We start from the raw sequence: 24,722 nt of genomic DNA on the forward strand, positions 1-24,722 counted from the left end.
AGAGGGTGCCGTCGTTAGCGGGAGTTTTGCTGAGAAGGGAAGTGTGCTTGCCCACGGTTAGGACTCTCTGGGCCTGACGCCGATCCTTGGGGAAGGCGGAGGCTGTTGACATTTGGTGTCTGGGTCATACCTGAGTGGTGGGGGTCTATCCCTGAGGCCTTCCTCATGCTCCTCTTCTTCCTCCTGCTCCTCCTCCAAGAGCTGTGACCTGCGTGTGCCTGGTTCTGACCCACCCAGCCTGCTGCTCCAGGCCTCCCCCTCCCATAAGCCTCTGCGGGCCACTCCCCAACCTCTGCCAGGGCTTGGTGGCCTTCATAGCTTGGGAGATGGCATTTTGGCCCAGGAACCAGCCGTGGATCCAGATGATCACATTCTAATTCCAGCCCTGCCTTTGTCACTTCATGAGATCCTGGAAGGTGGCACCCAGGATAGAAGGTGGCCTGCGCTGAAGACCATGGTCCGCTCACCACAGAGGCTGTACACCAGAGTGTTGGCCTCATGTATTCCTGCCAGTGGGAGGACTGACTGCATGGGGGCTCTGCCCTTGGCCAGGACCATCCAGGGCAAAGGAAGTAGGGTAGGGCACATCTCCCTTGCTTCAGCCATCAAGAAGCAAGGAGTGGGCCCTGGCCTGTGAGGCTCAGTTGGTTGGAGCATTGTCCCATGCACCAAAAGGTCGTGGGTTCGATTCCTGGTCAGGGCACATACCCAGGTTGCAAGTTCAATCCCTGGTTAAGGTGGGTAGGGAGGCAACTGATCAATGTTTCTCTCTCACATCGATGTTTCTCTCTCCCTCTTTATTCCTCTCTTTTACGTCAATAAAAACATATCCTCGGGTGAAGATTAACAAAATAAAATAATAATTCTAAAAAAGAAAGAGAGAAAGAAAGGAAGAAGGAAGGAAGGAGTTGGCATCAGAGGCAATTGGGAAATGGAAGATACACAGATCTCTTCAGGCAGCCACGTGCTTTCTAAACAGACAATTACCAGGATTTAATCTGCAATTCAGATTCACTCTACTAAGTAGGAAAGAAGAAAGTGTGTGGTTGTCATGGCAACACCAAATCGCCCAGGACAAGTTGGTCTCTAGGTAGGGAAGGGAGGGGAGCAGAAGCCTTCTCTGCCTGTGGGGATGTCCTGGGGCCTGGGGGGCAGGCTGGACACACCTGCATCTTCCCTCCACACCCCCCCAGGCTGTGGTCCTGAGGGCCTGGGCTGTCTGGTGCAGTGCCAAGTGGCCTGGCTGGCTCAGGGCTCTCATTCGGGGGCCTGGGGCCCATGTTACTCAGGCATTTGTGTTCCAGAACCAGTCACTTGCTGAGGGCCAGTTCCCATCGTCTCCCAGGCCCAGTGCCACCCACAGCAGCTCAGACTTGAGTCCACTGCTCCTCCTGCCCCCCAGTCCTCGGCCTTCCTACCAGCTCTGTGCCCACAGGCCTGATCATGGATGTGGGCATAGCCTGGCATATCCTCTGAGTCCAGTCAGAAGGTTAAAGGGACCCACAGTCTCACCCAGAGAGTGCCAACCCAAGCCCCACAGAGGAGGACGCTGGGCTGACCTTCCACTGACGAGCACACTCGCTGCCGGCCTAGCCTCCTCCTCCCACCTGCAATAAAACAGAGCCAGCCCAAGGGGTTGCCCCACGTGGTCTATGCCAACTTGGGCCCAGGCCTGGGTGGGTAGAGCAGGTAGCTGCTCAAGTGAAGGAAGGAGTTAAGCACCAGGAACCTCTGCTACCCTCAAACCCACTTTGTGACAGTCTGCCTTTGGCCATCCAGTTCCCCTAGGTCCTGCTGACCAGCTGCACGTCCACCTCTGTGGTCCCAGGGCCTGGCTATGGGAAGGGCTCCACGGAGAACTGATGCAGGAATGAATGAGTGAATGAATGGGTGTCACGGAGAGAGAGGACTGGGAGCAGAGGAGATGGGAGAGGCCAGGTTGAAGTGAGGAGCAGGTGGGAAGGCCTCAAATACCAGGCTGAGAGGGGGTGTTTGTCAGGCTCCTCACTCCCAGCTTCTGCTCTGGCTCTGGGGCAGCTCCCATCTTCCTGAGGGACCCTGGGGTCTCTGGCAGATGTGGCCTTGTCACTTGATCCTCCCTCAGAAAGACAGGGACCCCAGGGCCCATCCCCCAGAGCATGGCTTACCTGGCTCTCCTGGCCCCTGATGGGGTGCTTCCCTGCAGACCAGACTGCTTTTGCTACACAGTCCGGGTTCTCTCGTGGTCCAATTAGTGCTAATTGGGAGCAGAAGTGTGTGCGTGTGTGGGGTGAGCCTGGAGCTCTGATGGCCTTGTCAGAACCTAGAGGCTTCCTGGGGGGTGCCCCTCCCCAGATCAGGGGATGGGGTGTCTCCGTGCAGTGGGGGTGGCATGGGCCCCTCCTGAGCACCCGGTGCACTAAGTCCTTCTCTCCAGAGGGCTTGTGGTGTCACTGGCCACCTCCTGCCCTGGGTGCCAGCCGCCCGCAGGGCCAGGCAGGCCCACCTGGTTCCTGCTGAATCCTCAGGCCTGGCCCAGAGCCATGGCTCTTCACAGTTTCAGACTCTAGGAAAGAAGGGGAGAGTTCTGGGCTTGATTCAGAGGCACGGAGGGTCTGTGAGGCTCCTGAGCCCCTCGCTGACCCTCCGCCCTAGCCTCAGCCCACAGCCCAGTAAAGGCGAGGAAAGATGTGCTTTATCTGACTGGGCACACATGCGCGCCTCCCTTGAGGGACAGGAGGTGTGGGGGCCTCCATAGAGAGCTGGGACTTCCCCTCAGCTTCCCCTCCTCCCCCATGTCCCCGCCTCCTTTCTCTTGGGGCAGAGATGGGGGTGTCCAGAGGCAAATCACCTTTTGCATCAAGCCTTAGACCAGGTTTTCAGCTCCTGTGGTGCTCCCCCCACCCATGGGCACTGGTCACAGCCTGATGACAGAAGCTGTAAGGGGAAGCATGGGTGTGGGTATGCTGGGGCGCGGGGGGAGGGGTGAGGGTGGGGCGGATCCCAGCCTGGGTAGAAGCATATCCCCATTTTGCAGCTAAGGGTCTCCCTGCTTCTGTATTGTTTGTGTTGACCATTGTCATGAGTGCCCTCATCCTGGCTTCCCTCTTAGTGGACTCAGGCCCTGTGACCCTAGGACCACCTAGAGCCTCAGGCTGGGGGCTCACAGCTGGAAGCAGGGCCCTCAGGGCTCAAAAGTACTCAGAGATTAAGATTCCTGGGTGCCATTCCCGGGACCAGCCTCAGTTCCAGCCCCTGTGAAATGGGCTTATTCGTGTGCAGCAGGCACTGCAGAAGGCACTGCAGAAGGCACAGGAGCCAGCTGGCTCCTTGGAGGTCCAGGAGCCGAGAGGAGAGGCCTGGCCGCCGGTGGCCGCTAGAGGGCAGAACCTTCCCATGTTTCCCCCAGAGAGATGGCGCACGTGAGCCCGTGAGCGGCGGACAGTGTGCGGCGACACCTCCTTGTGGTTTAGATCTGCATCTCTCTGATGACTAGGGATACTGAGCATCCTTTCAAGTAGTTTGTTGCCCATTTGGTTGTGTTCTTCAGCTAAATGTCTATTCAAGTCGTCTGCCCACGTTTTAATTGGATTGTTTGCTTTTGGCTATTGAGTTATATGGGTTCCTTAAATATTCTGGATATTAACCCCTTATTAGAGATATGGTTTGCAAATGTTTTCTCCCATTCCATAGTTGCCTTTCATTTTTGTTGATTCATCTTTTATTATTTAGTGATCATTTTATTTTCTATGAAGAGTCTGTTCATATCCTTTGTCCATTTCCCCCCTGTTTTTATCTTCTTCTCCTATTGATTTGCCTAAATTGGGGATATGCTTCTACCCAGGCTGGGATGCCCACACCCATGCTTCCCCCTAAAGGCATCACTTAATGTATTCCGGATTTTAATCCTTTGTTGTATGTGTGGCAAATATTTTTTCTAGTCTTTCGCTTGTATTCTAACTTTGTTTATGGTGTCACTTGTCACACAGACACATGCCTTTTTTCTGGAATGCATGCCTGGACTTGCCATTTCCTCACTGAAACTGTTTGTTGTATCTACAGAGTCCAATCCAGGCCACAGTTGTCGGGGAGTGCGAGGATGAAGGCACAGGCTCCAGCACTCACCCACCGCGTGGCTCAGGGTGTTCTTAGCTGTACGTGGGGCCGGCCGACATCCCACCTCCCGCCGTGGCCGTGGATGTATCGCAGCAGGAGTGAGCCTAGGCCCTGGCAGTGTCGGCAGCATTGCCATTCCCGGCATCCAGGCCCTTCATGGTCAAACCCCAAACCCTTTCTAGTCTCACCCCACTCCCGCCCTGGGGAGCTGCTCCCTATTCCCCACATCCCACCTCCCACCTTTGCACACTCAGCCCTTTCCTCCTGCTTGCCCCTTCCTTCCTCTCTGTTTCCCATACCCAAGCCTTTCAAATTCTTCAGTCGACCCCCACCAAATATACCCCCCCCCCCACGCACTGGCTGAGACCTGGCCCCTCTCACCCACCCCATTCTGGGGCCCCTCCTCCTTCTCTCCCTCTTTTGAGTCTCACTCCTCAATCTTGTCCCAAATTGCTGTGAGTTGGGGCCTGGCTGGTCTTTCCATTGGCAGTGTTCTCCTCAGAGAGGGAAGCCGGGTCTCGCTCATCTTTAACCCCCCCCCCCCCCCCCCCAACACACACACACACTGGCCCATCCTGAGGATTTCACCGAGGCCTGAGGTTTGTATCTGCTCTTCTGTCTGAATTAGGAAACCAAGGAGACACCTCCCACGCTCAGGTCACATGGAGGGGCAGGGGCAGAGGTGGGAAGGTCACCCAAGGACCTGACCTCTGCCCAGCCCCACCGATGTACTCAGATGACAGAGGTGGGCCCACCTGGTCCCAGCCCAATGGTCTCTGTGGGGACAAGCAGGAGCTGTCTGGTGAGGCCTTTTCTGAAGCAGAGCCCACCAGCTCCTGACTCCAGCTCCTTCCTCGAACCCAGGAGATCCTAGAGATTAAGGTCACTGCCTGCCAGGCCCTCCCTCCCAGCTGGACTGGACTACACCCTGGTTCCTGGTTTCTCCCTGACATTGACAGCAGAGCTGCTGAAGGCGTGCTAGCCTTCAGTCCCTGCTCCGGCTGAATTAAATTAGCAACCCTCTTGGAAAAGGCTGACTTGTCCTGGGCCTCTGACTCTGAATAAGCAAATCCCAGTCTCTCTCTGGCCTCACTTTCTCCCCCCAGAAAGTGAAGCCCGTGGGTGCAGGGGGATCTGGGGCAGGCGGGTGCTTTGGGCAGCTGGAAGGTCAGGCCCAGGTCCTGGGAGCTCGGCATGGCTTCCAGCATCCACCAGGCCAGGTGCTGGGAGAAGCTGAGTGTCAAGTCTGGGGGCTTCCCTGGCCCTGTCTCAGATGTTTCTGCTGGCCCTCCCTGAGCTCACCATCCCCCTTCCCTGCCCTCCCACAAAGAGCACGGAGGGAGGGGCGGGGGGGTTCTGGCCAGAAGGCATTAAGGGATCCAGAGAAATAGAGGGCAACCCCGTTGATGATGGAAATGGCCTTTCATAAAAGCCCACGTGCGGAGGCCCTGAGCTCTGTTCCCTTTGACCAAAGGAGGCCCCACCTGGGACGGGGGTAGGGAAAGAGTGCCGGGCAGGCCAGGGCGGGCTTTCTCTCTGGCCGCAGCGCTCTGGGCGTTGTGCTGGAGAATGTCTGAGTGCTCAGATCACGGGCAGGTGACTTTACTCTGAGCTTCTGTTTCATCATCAAAATACTGCCTCCCACACTGAGCTGCCACCGGTGAGAACCGAACGAGTCCACACCTGGACAGACCACCTAGTGCGGCGCGGCACATGTGCGCAATGGACCACGAGCAGTCGCTGATCAGAAACTGCCCAGCATGTGTTAGGTCCCAAGCAATGGTGACATCATGGCGTCGGTTGTTTATATACCCACGCCCATGGGCACCTGTGCACATCCGTAAGTCCATGCTTGTTGCTGTGGGTCCTCCTGGGGGGTGTGTGTGTGCATGTGTGTGGCGTGTTTCCACATGTAGACAACTATGGTTGGCGCAGGTGTGGGGGCGGGTCCCTGGGGGTTGTTTCTTCTGCAGAACCAATGCGCAGCATGTAAGAGGTAAGGGATAGTCTTGAGGAAGGGCTGATGGAATGAGGAGTGGACAGGCTGAGCCTGGGGAGAATACAGGGCAGGAAAAACAGTTGAGCTCAGAAACATCTGAGGCAGGTCAGTTGCTAAGGTCTATTAAGGTCAAGCCCCGTTACCTCCTACACCAGAGCTGCCCCTGGGAGGATTGGGCTGGGCACCTCCCCCAGCAAGATTAGTGACAGCTGACCCTCCTGCCCCGTCCCAGCTGGGCAGTCCTGGGGGCTCAGCCCAGCCCAGGTGCAGTGGTGACAGCTGGCCCAGGGCATGATGTGGCCCGTCAGGCTGTGCTCTGCTGGTGCCCTGGCGGTAAAGCCTCTGAAGTCACCAAGCTGTAACCTGCTACTTACATTTCCAGCCTCATTCAGCAGTCAGTGGCTAGGCATTCACCGAGACCAGACCCCGGAGGGCCAGTCCCCAACCAGGGTCCTGCAGGAAGGGTTGGATAAAGCGAGAGCTAGTGTGCAGGCACTGGCCACTGCCAGCTGCCCCTGCCCAAGGGGCTGCTCATTTTGCACCTCCCCCTGAAGGCTTATGTTCCTGTCGAGGAACAACTTACATCTGGCAAAGTGCACTAAGCATGACTGTACAACCTGTTGACTTTCACACCGATGGACACCAGTTAATCATGAACCTGAGCGAGGTTCATGACCCAGAAAACTTGTGTCTCTTCCCGGTCAATATCTCCCACCCCAGAAGTAACCACAATTCTGACCTCCATCGGCAGAGATGAGTTTTGCTATTATAGACCATGCAGGATGCTCTTTTTTGTGTGTGTCTGGCTTCTTTTGATCAGCAAAGTGTGTCTTAGATTCCCCCATGTTGTTATGTGTAACATTTGCTCATTCCTTTTTTTTTTTTTTTTAAATATATTTTATTGATTTTTCACAGAGAGGAAGGGAGAGAGATAGAGAGTCAGAAACATCGATGAGAGAGAAACATCGATCAGCCGCCTCCTGCACATCTCCTACTGGGGATGTGCCCGCAACCCAGGTACATGCCCTTGACCGGAATCGAACCTGGGACCCTTCAGTCCGCAGGCCGACGCTCTATCCACTGAGCCAAACCGGTCCCGGCTGCTCATTCCTTTTGATCCCTGAGTAGTATTCCATCGTATGGATGCAGCACTCTGTTTATTGTCCTGTTGATGGGTATTGGGTTGTTTCCAGTTTCTGGCTACGAGGAATAAAGCTGCGATGAATATTCTTGTGCCAGTCTGTGTGTGTGGACATGTATTTATATCTGTTGGGTAAATACCCAAGAGTGGAGAGGCTGGATCACAGGGTAAGCGTGTAACTTTATGAGAACCTGCCAATAGCAGTGTCTGTGAATTCCCCTCGTTCCTCATCCCTGGAGGTCCCTCTGCTCCAGAACGCCGGGTGCCTCCAGGAGCCCACACATTGCACCCCCTGGAGATGGGCCTGGCTGCCGAGGTGCAGGCATCCTCCAGGAGCCCACAGCGCTGCTGTTACACCCTCCTGGACCCAGCAGGGGAGAAGGGAACTCACCTGGTGAGCACCCACTACCAGCCAGGCCTTGCACCCATGCCCTTATTTAATTCTTTGGGTGCTGGAGTCCTGCCAGGAATGGCAGAAAGGACATTTGCTCTCTACAGAGAGCCCTGCCCCCACCTCCCAAGGCTGCTGACTCTAGCAGCTGCTCCCTGGCCACCATGCTGGATCTATCACAGGACCCAGCCCAAAGGCTCGGGGAAGGCCTGCAGAGCCTCTCTCCAAGCCCACGCTGCACAGAGAGGAAGAGCAAGGCCTTGGGAGAGAAGGACTCCATCCCACGGTTATAAGCAAGGCCGGGCCAGGACTCAGGTTTCTGCTCCCTTGGAGAGAGGCGCTTTCTGTGTCCCCCTTCTCATCAAACTGACCCAAGGGAGGACTTCACTCAGCTGGGAGCGCCTCTGGGTGGACCGTTCACGTTTCTGTCTGTGAGCCTCAGTCCCTGGTGCAGGCACAGAGCAGGCATCGAGGAGAGGAAAAATGAATGAGTGATTGAGTCTGGCTCTGCTGCTTGGAAAAATGTTAGAAGACGCCTTCTCTAAAACATTCACAAGTGTGTTCACAGCTTGATCCCAAATCTTAGAGTGGAAAGAACCTCTAGACATCTTTGAATGCTCTGCTTTCAACAGCCCACATGTTACTGGATGAATTTTAAGGATAAAGTAATAGATATTAGGAAGTTTAGTGGCTGCCTCAGGATTTGTAGTCCACACTGGACTGAATGCTGGATGAAGACAGTGGAGAATGGAAACTGGAGGTCTTAGGAGCAAGACCCAATAGTAGGGGTCCTCAAACTTTTTAAACAGGGGGCCAGTTCACTGTCCCTCAGACCGTTGGAGGGCCGGACTACAGTTTTTTAAAAAAACTATGAACAAATTCCTATGCACACTGCACATATCTTATTTTGAAGTAAAAAAGCAAAACGGGAACGAACACAATATTTGTATTTGCATGTGGCCCGTGGGCCGTAGTTTGAGGACCCCTGCCCAATAGGAATGAGGATCACCCATCTCGGGGATTATAAAGTAAGTAATGAGAAAATTAGGATTCCATTGAGCACACTTCATTTTGCACAAAGCTACTGGAGAAAGCAAGGTCCATTGCATTGGCCCTGATTTTGTCTGTACTCAGTAGAAATCCCTTGTCTTCCAAATCCATGTCCAGTGCTGACATGTGGGGACCATGTTGGGGGCCTAGAGGGTCACTAGGTGTTCAGCTGGTAAGCCCAGCCTGGTACCTGTGAGGATCCTGTTTATCAGGGAGATTAAGCTGGCCTGCTGCTGCAACAGGCATCCAACAGACCTATTAAACGTCCTTGTCAATGTTCTACAGACTCACACCAATATCCTAACAGTCCGCCATAGTGGAAAAATATAGTGGAAAAATGCCATGTAAGGAAATAGATCCTGTAACTAAATTACATTTAGATAAAATTTTTTCGTTTATAATGCTAACAGCGAGACACCCAGGAAAAACACACATGATGCCAGGGTAAGCCAGGGGAAGATCATTTTAAAGAAAAAACCCCAAGTAAGGTTTCCTTTATTAACCTTTGGTCGAGAATATGTTTGTATACTTTCAGAGAACAGCTCCAAGACCATGTGGATTCCTGCAACAAGGAATCCCAGAGAGAAGCTGACCAAGTTGCTCTAGCCACAAAGTCAGGAGAGATGGTTCAGAGATGGAGATGGTGAAGACGCCTTGCCATGCTAGCAGTCAGCAGCTGTGCGTCGCTGCAGGGTGCCCAGGACCAAACCAGAGAGGACCGGACCTCCATTTGTCCACCATCCAGAACCAGCATTTCGTTGCTGGCATGTACACATGAACTGTCAGACATTGAAACTTGGACTCAGAACTGTTGGACATTGAAATTGGGACTTGTTCTTATATTTCTAGTCTACAGATACTTAATTTTTTAAAGAAAAAATAAGGGGGAGATGCCGGAGTCCATTTATTGTCTTCACTAGCTGAGTATAGACAGAGACCCCCAAAAGCTAGTAACCATTGAAGTCCTAGCAAAGGTCAGGGCTGTGCACCACCCAGTTAATCTAGGAACCACCCAGTTAATTTAGGTAATGGTAGCTGAAGCATCATCCCCACCTTAGTTCACTTAATTCCTTAGATACTTATGTAAATCATTGTTGATTAGATATTCTGCCTATTTCTGGAAATTGTCTGCTGATGAGCTAATCTGTGTGTCATTGAAATCTCCTTACCTAAGGGCTACTCCAGATCAATAAAAGGCGGGAGTGGCCTGAACATCAGTGGAAGTCCTTCTCCTTGAGTTGGACTTGCCCACCTGGCTCCCCAACATTTCATGTAAGCTGCTCCTTAAAGAAAAAGGAAAAATGGCAGCATGGGGAGAGGCAGGGGCTGTGGTCTTCCATCCAAGCACGCAGGCCGGGTGTGGAAAGAGGACTCTGAGCATCAGAGGGATGCAGGCTATGCTTGCCCAACCCAGCAGGTGGCTGGTGGGAGAAACCGGGAGGGTCCATGGTCATATCTCCTTTGGGCCTGCCCTTCCAACTCACTTCTAGGGGCCGCCCTCTTCATGAACCTCCCACCTGTAACCCTCCAGGAGGGCCATGATGGGCCTGGAGGACGTATTATGCCTGAGCTGGCCCTGTTCCCTATTCTTTCTGGCTCCTGAGCTGCAAGTAGCTAAAGACAGGAGCCCTTGGCCAGCATAGCGAGCCTTGGTGTCCTGGTTCCAGATGCTAGTCCCTCAGCCCAGAGCAACCTCAGCCCCAACCCAACGTAGAACCCCAACCTTGGCGGTTCCAAGACCTCCCCCAGATCTTGGAATTGTCCTCTCTGGGGTGAAGCCTTAGTGAGTGCTTCATCGCAATGTGGTGTCCAGAGCAGGTGGATAGCGGCCCAGAGGGAACTGGGACTAAATGCCCCATTGAAGGCATGCACATTAAATAAAAGTGTGTATATTCATATATTTACTATATATGTAATTGTGTATATATGTTTATGTTTATATATATGTGTGTGTATATATATATACTTTTTGTTAGGTTAGGTGGCTCAGGAGGCGGCGCAAGAAATAGAGTCCAGTGAGTCAGAAAAGAAAGGAAAGGAAAAGGTTTATTCTGCGTCCCCGGGAGACCCACGTACCCCAAGGACAGGGCACGTGGATTCACGCCAACAGGGAGGGGGGCGCTTTTTTTATACTGCGGTTGGGTGAAGGGCGGGGACAAGAGCTGAGGAATTCTCTGCTGTAGGGAATGGGCGGAATATTCAGGACGAAGTTCTTATCTGTGTGGGGGTATGTGAGTTCAGGGAGAAGAAGCTGGTATCTGTGTCTGGCACCTTGATCTGTGAGAAATTCCAGGGGAAGTCCATTATCTTGTCATGTCTGCATGTATCCGATCCTGGGCTCTCTCCGACCTAACACTTTTAATGTGTATGACTATTGATGGGACACTTATATGCATTCATGTATATTTAATACATGTTATATTAATTGCATTTTATTATATGCTATATTTTCATTTATACATCACATGTTATATTACATATACATTTAATATTTCATTTACATATTACAGATTGCATTTTATTCTATATTTCATACATCATATGTTATATTAATTAATAATTATATATATTGTTAATATATCATGTTTAATATTTAGCATATTATATTATGTATGCTATTACCTAAGAGGAATGAAAACACTTGTCCACAGAAAGACTTGTACACGATGCTCACAGCAGCAGTATTCATAATGGCCCCAAAGTGGAAACAACAACCCAAATGCCATCAGCAAGGGGATAGATAAGCAACTGTGACACAATGAAATGTTCTCAGCGAAGAAAAGAAGTGAGCTACTGCTACATGTAACAACATGGAGGCGTTTGAGGCAAAGAAGAGAACTTAGTATGTAATCCCACTTATATAAAAGTCTATAAAATGCAAACTAACTTGCAGTGACAAAAAGCAGATCAGTGGCTCCCAGGGGTTGGTGGCAGAAGGGGGATGGATTGCAAAGGGACATGAAGACACTTTTGGGCTGATGAAAATATTTGTTCTCTCTAATGTAGTGATGGTTTCAGGGGTATATTTATATGTCAAAACTAATCAAATTGTACAGTTTAAACATATGTACTTTACTGTATTTCAATTATAGTCTAGTAATGTAAAAACGAAGCATTTTCAATCATATCTCTTTAACAATATCATTAATATTTTAAATTTAATATCATTTAACAGTCATTTAATATAACATGTTGTGAGGGGCAAAATGATGATTGTCCTTTAATAAAGAAAATAACCCTAGCTGGCTTGGCTGAGTGGATAGAGCTTAGGCCCATGGGCTGAAGGGTTGTGAGTTTGATTCCTGATCAAGGGCACGTACCTCGATCCCAGCCCTGGTCGGTGCACGTGTGGGAGGTAACTGGTCAATGTGTCTCTCTCACATTGATGTTTCTCGCTGTCTCTTTCCCCCCTGCTTCTACTTGCTCTAAAAATCATGGAAAAAAATGTCCTCAGGTAAGGATTAGCAAAAATGAATAAATAAATAAAATTATTTTAAAATAGTCTATCTCATCTTTACCTCTTCCTTTAAAATTTTCTATATTTTGTTTTATAAATGCATGTAATTTTTTACTAGAGTAGTATATATATGTATAAAATAATATGATTTAGACATAAATAAACATACTGCAGGGCATATGCTGAAAACTTCACTGATATGGGAACCACAGTTTGAAGACCAGTAGAATAGAGAGCTGCGGAATCTCCGTTCTTTGGGCATTCTGTATCCTCAAAATAATTCTATTTACCCTGAAATAAAGAAGTGGTTGGACATTAAAGAAAAAAAAGGAATAATATCAGATACATGTAACAATGTGGATGAATTTAAAAACCAGACACAACAGAGTATTACGCTATAACTAATTTAAGAAAACAAACAAAATTAATCTGTGGAGATCAAAGTCAGACCAATGGTTGCCTGCGGGCGAGGAAGCCACTGGGAGGGGCTGGGCTGATGGACACTCTGTGTCCTGACTGTGGTGGTGGTGGTTCCCCCGGCCAGCACTCAGGAGCTCATTAGAAAACCCCTCACTGTGCTGGTCAAGCAAAGCACCAGATGGGCCGCTTTTGACCAAGCTACCAGTTTGTGCCCTCACATCAGTCACTGTAGGCTTTGCTTTTCTCATACAACTTCTAATTGAGATACAATTCACGTACCATAAAATCCACCCTTTTAAAGCGTACAGTCCTGTGTGTTTTCGTATATCACGAAGTTGTGAAACCATCACCATAGGAACCTTTCAGCACCCCAAAGAGAACCCCAGCCCCGTTTCCCCTGCATCGCTGAGTTCCACATCCTTGGTGCCTGTTTGGTGCCTGTGAGCTCTTGTTAGCAGAGAAGTGGGAGGTGCAGAAAGATTTAAGAAAACTGCAGGGCCCAATAATATAAAATCGAGAACATTGTGCCCGTTAAGTTACTTTTTTCCTCCATGAATGGGGAAAAGGGTGCTGTGGAGGCAGAGAGCTCCCTGGGAATGAGTGGGGTATGGCCCTGGGCTTGTGGTGTTCAAGGATGAGGATGGGGTGGGGGTGGGAGGGAGGGAGGGACTGTGCCTTTCCCAAGGTAGACGACGGGGGTGGGGGGGGTGGGGGGAGCCAGTTAAGTGCCTCAGGTTAATCTAGAACAGTGGTTCTCAACCTTCCTAATGCCGCGACCCTTTAATACAGTTCCTCATGTTGTGGTGACCCCCGATTTCATTGTTACAAGTTGAACATAACTAAAGCATAGTGATTAATCACCAAAACAATATGTAATTATATATGTGTTTTCTGATGGTCTTGGGCGACCCCTGTGAAAGGGGCATTCGACCCCCAAAGGGGTCGCAACCCACAGGTTGAGAACCGCTGATCTAGAAGGAAGTGGAGGGGTCTTGGGAGGGAGGCGGAGGCCCCCTGGGGGAGGTGGCTTTGGGACTAGGCTAATTATTTCTCATCATTCTGTTGTGAGAAATGTACAGTTTGCAAAGAGTGTTTATAGACATTATGTCCTTGGATGTTCAGGACGTGGCCAGACAGGTGGATTCACCTCCATTTTATGGCGATGAGGAAACTGAGGCTCAGAGAGGGAAAGGGTCCCCTAAAGGTGTCATAAAAAAGCAGTGACTAAATCTGGACCTGACCCTACGCTGTTTGCCTCTGTGCTCACTGCTTTTTTCCTGACCACATGGCATAAGCGAGAGGATGTCTGGTGGGGAGATTTGCAGGAGCCAAGATGTGGAGGGAGCAGGGCTGGGGTCTGGGAGACACGTGGCAGCGGCCTGTGCCACCAGGGCGGCACCGTGGACTGGCCGTAGTGGAGACTGGCACTGGGTGGGCAGTGACTCTTGGGTGGGGATCACTTGGATAATTAGTCTGAGGAGTTACTGTGTGACTCTCCTCACTTGGGCTGATTGAAGGGAGCTGAGACACTCACCTCAGTGACAAGGAGGGACATTGATGACAGGGCCTGGAGGCCTGCAGAACTTAAGTTCTTCTTGGTTTGAAAACAGCCCATGTCCTGGCCGAGGGCTCTATGGGCCCCCAGGGTCCAGGGCTGGCCCTTACGTTCTCATTCAGAGCAAGGCCCTGAGTCGACTCCCACCCACAGAGAGCAGGCCTGATCAGAGGTAGCAGGCAAGGCTTCAGGGAAGAGGGGGTTCATAGGGGATGGTCCAACACTGCCCCGCCCTGGTCAGTGAGGAGAAGGGGTCTAACCCGCACCCCACAGAGACCGTAGGAAGTGGAGACAGAGATGGGAATGGCCAGGGTGACTCATGTATATGCCAACCTGTGGTCCTGGATGCTGCCAGCTGACCTGTCAGGGAAAGGGTCAGCCTCTTGGTAAGTGAGTCAGGCCCTGTGGGGTCAGACAAGGTGACACAACACAGATAAATCATAAACACAGTTGTGAGGGAAACGACTGTGGGAGGGAGGTGCCGTGGGCAGGGGAGTATCTCTGAGACAGTGAGAAGGAACCCACTGCATGCAGGTGGGAGCAGGTGGGATGGAGAGTGTGCCAGGCAGTGGGAACAGTGTGTGCAAGGGCCCTGAGGTGGAAGGACCTTCATATACTTATGGGGTGGAAAGGAACAGGTCCGGCTGAACCACAGTCAGCAAGGCAGATGAGAGGTAATAGGTGAGTTTGGAGGGTGGGCAGAGCGAGTCTCACAGGCCAGAGTAAGTCTCCTGGACGTGCTCACAATGCGACAGGAAGCCGTGGCAGGCTTTCAAGCAGGGGTGGGCCATGACCAGCAGTCCGCTGTCTCCATGCTCCTCTGGGGGCTGCCTCTGCTCTGAACTCCCACCTTGAATTTCCAAGTCGCATGGTGGTAGAGGAGCCGGCACGCCTGGGCTGTGGTCCAGCTCTGTCTCTCACTCAGGTGACCTGGAAGCACCCCGTTTGCTCTTTGTCCACAGGGAATGCCATAACTTAACCTGAGGGATGTTGCAAGGGCTAGAGGAGATTTCGTGCACGAGTACACACACCTACACCTCACCCGGCACAAAGGCAGACTCTCAAAGGGTGGATTTCAACTGTCCCCTGTGGTCCTCTGCCCTTCCTCTTCCTGAAGGGTCACAGAGGCGAGGAGGAGTCAACAAGAGAACTGGCTTCTGTCTGAATTTAACAATATTTGAAGCCCTGGCTGGGTGGCTCAGGTGGTTGGAGTGTCGTCCCTGGTTGCTGGTTCCATTCCCAGTCAGGGTACATACCTAGGTTTCAAGTTCTCTCTCACATCGATGTTTCTCTCTCTTTCTCTCCTTTTTTCTCTCTCTAAAAATCAATAAAAACATATCCTTGGCTGAGGATTAAAATAAAGAAATAAAAATATAATATTTGAATGGAAAGATAGCCCATGTCCTGGTTGGGAAAATGAAATATTATAGAATACGTGATCTGTTTAAGTTAATTTAGAAATTTAAAAAAATATATATTTTATTAATTTTTTTTTACAGAGAGAAAGGGAGAGGGATAAAGAGTCAGAAACACCGATGAGAGAGAAACATCGATCAGCTGCCTCCTGCACACCTCCTACTGGGGATGTGCCTGCAACGAAGGTACTGCCCTTGACTGGAATCGAACCTGGGACCCGTGAGTTCGCAGGCCAACGCTCTATCCACTGAGCCAAACTGGTTAGGGCTTAATTTAGAAATGTAATGCAACTCCATGTTCACTTTTGGGGGAACTAAAAATATCAGTAACAATAGCTGATAATTACTATGTGCTCGGGATTGAGCTTGTGCAGCAGTTGTCATCCTTAACTCCCATTTTTATAGACTCAGACCCAAAGGCCTATAGACGGGGTAACTTGCTAAGGTCACAGGGCTGGTAAGTGTTGAACATGGAGGCCCCATCTCCAAAGCCATCACTCTTAACCTCTGAACGTGTATAGACACACAAACCTGTGTGAATATCAAGTTTACACTAAATAAGTCTCCATGAGGGGGAATTGGGACATGTTTGATTCTACTTTAAAGAACCAATATTTAGATCCATATGGTATGGGCTCAAACTGAGGTTTATGAAAGGAAATGGAGACTTCATAAATAGATCAAGCAACATCAAAAGCCCCGCATAAAAGTAGATTTTACTAAATGAAGGGAAGAATTACTTAATAAATGAGGACTGCATAAGCAATAAAAACTGGTGATGCTGGGGGGTGAGTTAAAACCCTATTTTACTCCACACAGTAAACTTGGGGTGGATAATCATCAAAGAATTAAATATTAAGTGAAATTGTAGAAAACTAGCAGAAAATAAACTGTCAGATGGGTGGAAGAAAGCTCACTTTGTCAGCATTGAATCAGTAAAAAAAAAAAAATCACAAAGGACTAGAATGACAGATTGAACATTAAAATAAAACAACAATGAACAACGGCTGGGAAATACTTGCATCATTGATGATGCAGGAATAATAGCTATACTATAAAAAAATACTTAGTCACAGAAGAGGTTTGAGTCCCCAACAGATGAATGAATATGAACAGATGATTCACAGAAAGGGGAATATAGATAGTAAACGAATGAAAAACATTCATTTTTAAAGTCATAGAAGAAATGCTCAAGTATTCTATTTTAAAGAACCAATATTTAGACCCATAGATTATAAGGAAAAATGAGATGGTACCCAATGTGTGCAAATAGATATCGAGGTCCTTACACTTGTTCCTGGGAGGTGGCAGAATGAGCGGGGCAGTTCTTCGGGCAAGTCCTTTGGCACTGAGGAGCAAGACCAATCGGCCCTTTCTTAGCCTTTCACTTGGATATTTGGCTGCCAGGAACTTGTCCCAAGTGCAGAGTTAAAGCATCTATTAGCAAACAGTGGTAAAGAACCCAAACATACCTTATGAGGAAGGAGACTGAGTGAATGGACGAGGAGACCTGCACACGTTAAAAATGAATCAAAAGAAAAACGTGAGAGTAGCGAAGAATAGAGAATGTGTAGTTGCAACACTGTCAACGCCTACTTGGATGGGATGTTTTGTAAGTGAAAGTTGCAGTCTGTAGTAGTATTATGGATACTTCATTCTTTTTACATTTTCTTTCTCCCCGGTTGTCATGTTTTCTTTTCAGTGGTGGTAAAGTAAAATAAAATATCTGGACTTTGAGCAAGTTTGTCAAGTGGGGTAATATTTCCCAGCGCAGAGGCGAGGTCAGTGGGAAGTGGCCTGAGCCCGCGCCTGGCACCCAAGACTTCTTTTATGCGGTGGGCGCCTCCTCCTTCTTGAAAGGCAAAGGCCACCAGCACCCTTTCGGAGACTTCTCTTCCCTCCCCCCCCTCCCAGGGCTCAGGAGTCCGGACATTCCTGGATCCGGCGGCGCTGGTGCTCCCTTCTGGAGGGAACTTTCCAGAGCAGGTGGGGATGGGGATGTCCGACCGGCACCTGCTCTCGCTGGGTAAGGGGCAAGCTCGGGGAACAACCGCCCGCGGGCACCTCCGGTTTCGGGGCCGGTATGCAGCCGCTTTGGAGCTTCTGTCCCGACCCGGGACCTCGGCTCTCCTGCCCCCTCGCTGAGGCCCCGAACGGCCGGAAAACTCGGATTTACAGGGCGCCTCCTGCGGAAGCCCGGAGACGGCGGGTGCGCCCAGGGCCCGAGTCTGACTTAGCAGACGGGGGCACTTGAGTGCCCTTTCAGGTCTCAAAGGACGCGCCAGAAGGCAGACGGGGGCCGAGCGGGCGGACGCAGCCCTCTCCAGCGGCGACACGCGCTCATCTGGGATCGGGCCGCCGCTCCGTCCGTTCCCTTGCTAATGCCATCTTGCCGGAGGCGGTCACGTGCGGACGACAGCAGTGAGCTTCGCCCCGGCCCAGACGCCAGGACTGACTCGGGGACGCCAGTGGGTTTTCGGGGCTCCGTCCACAATCGAGGTGAGGCGCGGGGGACCCTTCCCTCGGGGGTTGGAGCAGGGACAGGGTGGGCGCTGGATCCCTAAGGGCGCGTTTCCCCGTCGGGGCCCGTCCGCGCAGGGCCGCAGCGCTGTCGGGTCCCGGAGGCGCCGCGGCGAGCCCTGCGCCACGGCCTCGGGGGTGTCCGCGGCAAGTTGTGGGCTGGTGACACGAGGGGCGGGGTTGGCTGGCGGCGCTGGACCCCCAGCGCCACAGTCCCGGACGCCTCGCATCCCGCGCGGCCCCAGCTGGGCGAAACCACTCGCGGGCGGGTTCGGGAACGATGGGTTGGGGGGCGCCACGCGCGCGGCGCGAGGGGCGCGGGCTGCCGGGAGGAGCGCGGGTGGGGGGGGGGGGCGCGGGCGCATGCGCCCTGCACCCGTGCCATATTGGAATGAGTCGGAGCGCGGAGCGCCGCCGCCGCCGCCTCCGCCGGAGCGCGGTGGAGGGGGGCGGGGAGAGCTGCCGGCCGCCCCGCTCCGCCGAGCCCAGCAGGAAGGAGGGCGCGAGCGGGCGAGCGCGGGCGGTGTGAGCGGAAAAAGCGCCCGCGCTGGGGAACGGAAAGAAGGAAAGAAAGAAAGAAAACGAGCGCGAGAGGGGTAAAAGGGAGCGATCGAGGAGCGCGCGCGCGAAAACTCCCGGCAGGTAAAAAAGCGGGGCTGTCGGCTGGGCCTTCCCGCGCGGCGGCCTGAAGGGGCAGCGGCGGCGCGGGGCGGGGAACCGCGCGGCGCCCCCTCGACGCGGCGGCGCAACTTTGCCAGCGAAACCGCCGGCAGGCAGAGGCCGGCGGGCGCGCGGGCCGGGGCGCCAACGGGCGGCGGCAGCACGTTGGGGGCGGGGGCGGTCGGGGGGGAGCGCGGCGCCCGCGCGCGGCCTCGCGCGCCCCCGCCGCCCCGCGCGCCGGCCGGCCGGGCTGCAGGAGCGCGCCTGGGCGCCTCGCCGCGGCGGGGAGAGGCGGGGAGCGGCGGCGGCGGATGGCAGCCCCGCGCGGGCAGTTAGGCGCGCGGCAGCCCCCGGGACGTGAAAGGAAAGTGGCTGAGCGGCGGCACCGGCGGGCGCCCAAGTTCCCGGCGCGCTGGGCCCGGCGCGCGCCCCTCCCCGCGGGTCCCGCTCTCCCGCCCGCCGAGCCCCCGCGGACCCGCCCCCCGGGCTCGCTCCGAGGCCGGGGCGCGAACCCGTAGCGGAGGCCGGGGGCGCGCTGGTCCGAACTTCGGAGGGCGAGGTGGCCTCGGCGCGCTGGCGGAGCGTCTGCAGAGGCCGCCGCAACCGGTTGCTTCGGGCCGGCGAGGTGGATGAGCCGGGCCTCCCCGGGCCGCACGCAGCGGGCTGTGGGCTCGCCGGGGCCCGGGCCCCGACCGGCCACTCGGGAGTCCGTGACCGTTTCGATTTCTGTTCTTGAAGTCTCGCTTTGGAGACTGAAAGGAGGCTGTGGAGAGGCGATCAGTGCCCCGAGCAGCTGGGCCTGCTCTGTGGGGAGCAGAAACGCCTTCCCAGAACAGAAATAAATTCCCGCGGAAAGGATGGAGGTTAAGTTTTTCGCAAGATGTTAGCTGTTCGCTGGGGTCTAAAACTAAGCGTAAAGCACAGGTCTTGTAAGGTGCTGGGAGTGGGCAGGGCCGTCCTGCCAGAGACGGCAGGGTTTTTGTGTTCAGTTGGGGTGATCCCCCGGGGTCGACACTGACAGCCGTGCTTGTGAACCGCCCCAAGCCATGTTTCTTGAGCCCTACATACCAGCGATGAAGTTTGAGAACCAAGTCACCATCAACGAGATTTGAAAGGAAATAAGGTGGACTTTGTCAGTCCCTGCATTGTCTTGTTGAGCTGCATGTGAAAGGTGTCATACTTTGCATCGGAAGTAAAATGCCTGAAAATGTAGTTGTGTATTTACCAGCTGCCTTGGGAGGAGGAAGATGAGTGCGCCTGTGTGTGTACTTTGGGGCCTGCTGGCCCCGTGTTTTGAGAGAGCTGTGAAATCCTCTAGGCGACAGGTAGATTCAGTTCAGATTTGTTTACAGTGTCAGAAAAGTAACGGCCTGGTGGAAACGGGAGTGGCCCCGAATCAGGAAACAGTGCTGTTACTATCGTTGCCATTGACTGGCTGCCTTATCTTGGGTAGTCTCTTACCCTTTATAGATATGGGTTTCCTTATTTGCAAAATTAGAGGATGGATAGATTATATTTCTGTGTGCTTTCAGTTCTAAAACTCAGCTAAAATGAGAGATGAAAAAATCAGTCTATATTTTGAAAGGTTCTACATAAAAGTGTTCACACACAGTATGCATCTTTATTAAAATACATTTGGAAAAACATCTGGGCAGCTATATCTAGGGTGATTTTTATGTCATTGTTTGAACAAAGACACTTAAAAATGTATTTCAGTCTGTTTTTTAAATTATCTAAATTTTTAAATTGAGGCCTAATTTACAATAGGATCGTTAAGAGTACATCAGCCTGGCTGGTGAGGCTCAGTGGTTGAGCGTTGATCCATGAACCAAGAGGTCGCTGGTTCCATTCCTGGGGCTTCAGACTGCGTCCCCAATAGGGGGCGTGCAGGAGGCAGCCAATCCCATCGATGTTTCTCTGTCCTCCCTTCCTCTCTCTCTCTCAAAAAAACAAAACAAAACCCAATAAAAACATTAAAAAAAAAAAGAGTCCCAGTTCACTTACTTTTGACATATGATAACCATACTCAGATCAAGGTGTAAACATTTCCAGCCTCCCAAAGTGCTCCCTTACACTTCCCCCCATTCAGTGAACCCTTCCTGGGTCTCCAAGGCAACCACCCTGACTTCTATCTCCACTGATGAGTTTTGCTTCAAAACAGGACCCTTTTGAGAGTGAAAGGGGGTGAATATTAATAATTAAGCCGAAGGACAACAGGTGGTAAACCTGGAGTTTGGTCATTTCACCATGGCTAAATGCTTTTGTTACAATTCTTGCAGTTTTTACTATTTAAACTGACTATAAATTCTGCCCTTGGAGACTTCTTAGTTAGAAAGTCACTTTTTAGCTGAAGCAGTACTTTCCAGGTTTGGATCTGTGCCTCTTGGGAGTCCTTGTGGCCACAGGCCCAGTGTTAATCTGTTACTCCCCATTTTTGGAATACAGGTATATTTGCAGACAGTTGGTCTGAATCATGAACTTTCTCAGCAAGTCAGAGTTCTAGGGTCAGGAGATGAATCAGTTCCTTAAAGCCAGGAATTTGCCGAGAAAATTAAATGAAAATTGATTTTTTAAAAGTTCAGTGAATTAAAGAATGTAGGTATAAAGCTTTTAACAACATTTTAAGTGACAGCAATTTGATTTATATATGCAGGATATTAACACTTTAAAAACAAAAGGTAACAAAATTATGTCAGGTGTGATTTTTTATTTTTTTGAATTTCAACATGATAAAGATACCTTTTTGTATTAGGCTTCTAGGAAGTTGGGTGTTTTATATTCTCCACTGAAGCAAGTACTTCAACGATTTGCTTATCCTTCCCCCAAAGGCCTTTTAAAATACTCTTGTGCCTTGTTTCTGCTGCTAAAAGGATCGGAGGTTATGAGTGTGCTTTTCACTGTGAGGACACCTATGTAATGGCAAGCTGGGAACAGTGCAGGCCTCTGGTAGGGATGTATGGGGCATAGTCCACAGAGGTCAAAGATTCTCTTTGGTGAAATAAGTGTTTTCCTGGGACTAAGCTAGCCAATTGGCTAACGACTAAGCTGGCTTTGGTCACTCTACCCCAAGATCCATACCTTCCTTAGCCAAGAGAGTATTTGATTATTGAGTTATTGATCCACCTTTGTGTGTGTGCCTCTTTTTAGATTTCTTAACTTTCGTATTGTTAGATATTGAAATCTTACTAATATTTTAAGGTTGCAACTAAAAAGATGTGCAATGAAAAACACATATAAAAGCAAATTTTTTCATAGGGAATATAGTCATTAATATTGTAATAACTGTGTGGTAGCAGGTGGGTACTGGAAATATGGAGGGAACACCTTGTAAAGTATATGATCATTTAACCATTATTCTGTACACCTGAAATTAATGCAAAATAATATTGAATGTGAACTCTAATTGAAAAATAAAATTTCAAGTATTTTTAAAAAAATAATTTCTCTTTTGATATTGTTTTCCTTGTAAACTCTGGACGTAGATCCAAATACTCTTTAAATACACTTTGCCTATCCATAATCTTCTTGCTTCTGTAGAGTACTTTTGCTTTCACAGTGGTCACTAGGCTGGGCTTAGCTATGGATGGTGGTGTTGAAGCAGATATAGTTTGACTCCAAAGTCTGTAGAAAAGGTGAACTGTCTAAGCTTCATTGGCTTTTTAAAAAATATATATTTTTATTGATTTCAGAGAGAGAGAGAGAGAGAGAGAGGGAGAGAGAGAGAAAGAGAAACATCAACGATGAGAGAGAATCATCGATTGGCTGCCTCCTGCACACCACCCGCCAGGGATCAAGCCTGCAACCCGGCACATGCCCTGGCCAGGAACCTAACTGTTACCTCTTGATTCACAGGTTGACGCGCAACCACTGAGCCACGCCGGCTGGGTTTTATTGGCCTTTTAATGATGACTTCATGTTATGTTCACATTAAATAAATGATTACAATTCAAAAAAGCAGAAGACCATTATATAGACAGGCAATTTGAATGCTAAATGTTTTTATGTTAAAAATGTTCTCTTATTTCCTGAAACTCTCTGGAATTATTTGGCAGTTAGCCAGTATTTCAAAATAAGAGAGAATAAAAGAACATTTAATCAGTAAATGTACCTCTTTGTTATGGCAGGAATTTTTCTTCCAGTAAACAGCATTTGTTATCTAATTGTGATGTTTTATAATTGAAGAAATATATTTCTCATTAGACGTAGTTGTTAAATTGGATGAAAGTCTCTGGGGATTTTGGTTACTGGGAGATTTGAACCATTAGACTTCGGGGAGTGGGATTTTGATATGACGATACGCTTCTTTTAAGTGGTACTAGGCCTCATTGGAAAACGATTTAAAATAGAAAGGATATGGTCAGGTTGTTGCAAGTTCATTTTTAAACTTTACAAGAGTGGGAGAGAGGATAAGAACAAAGACAAATTATTAATAGAAAAATGATGACTTCACTGCAGACACTTTAAGAAGTTTGATAATAAACCTTTACCTATAACTCAGAGGCACCTGAAGGTGTGTATATAATTATTTCCTAGTTTCATTTATTTAAGAAGATTTTTGTAACCGTAGTCACCTCTTTATCTTTAGATGATCACTCAAGGACATAATTGAAAAACAAAAAATGTAGTCTATCTATTGTGCTAAATGATATGAAGTCCTTCTTGAACTTTGTGGTTTGATAGTTGAGTAACTTCAAAACCAAGCCCTTCGTTGTGCAGGGAGAGACTGTAAGGTGGCATTTCTGACGCAGTATGCAGTGCTGCTTATAGGTTCCTTTTGAAGCTTTTGCTAGAGAAAGGTTAATGACTAGACCAGTTTGGGGCAGATAGGGCAGTTGAGAGTAGCTGCTTGGTCTTGATCTGGGAATGCTGGTTCTGGTCTGAGATGACATATGGGGAGGGTCTCAGATGAGATGGTTTGTTGTCACTTGCAAGTGCAGGACAGTCACGTATTTGGAATGACAACATGAGATGGGCTGAAAAATTTAGGAGTTACTAAAACATCTCAAGAGTTTTCCCTGATGAAATTAAAATAAAGTGCTAATCGTAGTCAACAATATTGTGATAAGTTTACACAATGACAGATAATGAATAGAATTGGTGGGGTGATCACATTGTAAGGTACAAAAATTTTGAATCACTATATTGTACACCTGAAACTAATATAACCAGTATGAGATTGTATACCAACTATATTTAAATAATAAATTTTTTAAAAAGAAAAAATAAATTGTTAATCAACAATACTGTGATTTGAATTTCAAATTATATATATATATTTTTACCCTGAATAGTTTTTTTAAAAAAGTATTTGAGATGGCTGCTATGCTGAATAGTAAGGCCACTGGTTTTTCATTTCTTTTTGCTACTCGGACTAGGATTCTTCTCTCTCAGTTTCTGCTAGTTTTCTGTCTGATGGATCAGTTTCTATAAAACATTAGCTTTCCACATTAAAAATAGTATATGTTAATTTGGAATCATAAGAAGCCAGTTGGCTCATTTTTACTTATGCCATTATAAAATAACCTTGGAGTGGTTAGGTAATGATAACACAGATACATTTAACATATTACACCTGTCTAGAACATAGTAGATAATGAGGAAGTAAATTTTCATTATTTAAAATTTAAAAATTTTTTAGTTATGGTAAAATATACACAACACAAAACTTACCATTATAAATTGTACAATTCAGTGGCATTAGTACATTCACAATGTTATGCAGTGATCACCACTATTTATGTGCAGAACTTTTTCATGTTCCCAAACTGAAATTCGTACCCATGATAATGACTCCCCATCCCCGTTTCCCCAGCCCTTGGCAACCACTGTTCTGCTTTTTGACTCTATGAGTTGGACTACTCTGGCTATGTCATATAAGTGGAATCATATGGTATCTGTCTTTTTGTGAGTGCCTTATTTCATTTAGCGTAATGTCCTCACTGGTCATCCATATTACAGCACGTGAGTCAGACTTTCCTTTGGAGTAAATACATTTTTAAAAAGATTTCCATAGCTGATA

At 49.6% G+C, this 24,722-nt stretch overlaps 1 protein-coding gene across 9 annotated transcripts in view; it reads left to right on the plus strand.

Moving 5' to 3' along the window:
- The first annotated feature begins 17,727 nt into the window (after window positions 1–17,727).
- Window positions 17,728–24,722, plus strand: part of SFMBT1 (Scm like with four mbt domains 1) — a 105,060-nt gene continuing 98,065 nt past the window's right edge. For 7 of the 9 annotated variants that reach the window (XM_036331924.1, XM_036331931.1, XM_036331922.1 and 4 more), the window contains exon 1: window positions 18,445–18,685. The gene's annotated coding sequence lies outside the window, so the exon portion shown is untranslated. Of the gene's footprint in view, window positions 18,023–18,444; window positions 18,686–24,722 lie in introns of those variants that run through there. The other 2 variants (XM_036331925.1, XM_036331923.1) reach the window with 1 other exon arrangement.

This window comes from Myotis myotis, unplaced genomic scaffold (assembly GCF_014108235.1).
Source record: "Myotis myotis isolate mMyoMyo1 unplaced genomic scaffold, mMyoMyo1.p scaffold_m19_p_13, whole genome shotgun sequence".
NCBI classification, from domain to species: domain Eukaryota; kingdom Metazoa; phylum Chordata; class Mammalia; order Chiroptera; family Vespertilionidae; genus Myotis; species Myotis myotis.